Here is a 640-nt window from a genome sequence, read left to right as displayed (position 1 = left end):
AAAAAAAAAAAAAAAAAAATCCTCATTTTTCATGGATTCTGTGCTCACAGGTTTGCCTGCTCAGTAAAGTGTTTATAGCATTTACATTTTTTGTTGTTTATATTTTTTGTTTGCAGTACTGAGGATCAACCCAGGGCCTTCACATTTAGCTACATCCCTAGAACTTTTAAAAGTAAAAAAAAAAAAAAAAAAATCCTCATTTTTCATGGATTCTGTGCTCACAGGTTTGCCTGCTCAGTAAAGTGTTTATAGCATTTACATTTTTTGTTGTTTATATTTTTTGTTTGCAGTACTGAGGATCAACCCAGGGCCTTCACATTTAGCTACATCCCTAGAACTTTTAAAAGTTGTGTGTGTGTGTGTGTGTGTGTGTGTGTGTGTGTGTGTGTGTGTGTGTGTGGTGTGGTGTGTGTGTGTGTGTGTGTGTGTGTGTGTGTGTGTGTGTGGTGGTGGTGGTGGTGGTGGGATGATTGAACTCAGGACCTTGCACTTACAAGGCAGCAGTGGCACCACTGAACTAAATCCCCAGCCCTAAAAGTTTGTTTTGAAATAGGGTCTCCCTGAGTTGATAAGTTGCCCAGGATGGGCTCAAATTTTGAATTTTCCTGCCTCCGCCTCCCAGACTACTGGTTACAGGTGT

General features: G+C 40.3%; 1 protein-coding gene across 10 annotated transcripts in view; it reads left to right on the top strand.

Annotated features, from left to right (window-relative positions):
- The window catches only part of Mtif2 (mitochondrial translational initiation factor 2), a 27,942-nt gene that overhangs the window by 12,329 nt on the left and 14,973 nt on the right, over positions 1-640 (top strand). The gene's annotated exons all lie outside the window — the stretch shown is intronic.

This window comes from Fukomys damarensis, unplaced genomic scaffold (assembly GCF_012274545.1).
Source record: "Fukomys damarensis isolate Sample0158 unplaced genomic scaffold, DMR_v1.0_HiC HiC_scaffold_2, whole genome shotgun sequence".
Lineage (NCBI taxonomy): Eukaryota > Metazoa > Chordata > Mammalia > Rodentia > Bathyergidae > Fukomys > Fukomys damarensis.
The sequence above is the reverse complement of the archived record's forward strand: the minus strand, read 5'-3'. Positions and strand labels throughout refer to the sequence as shown.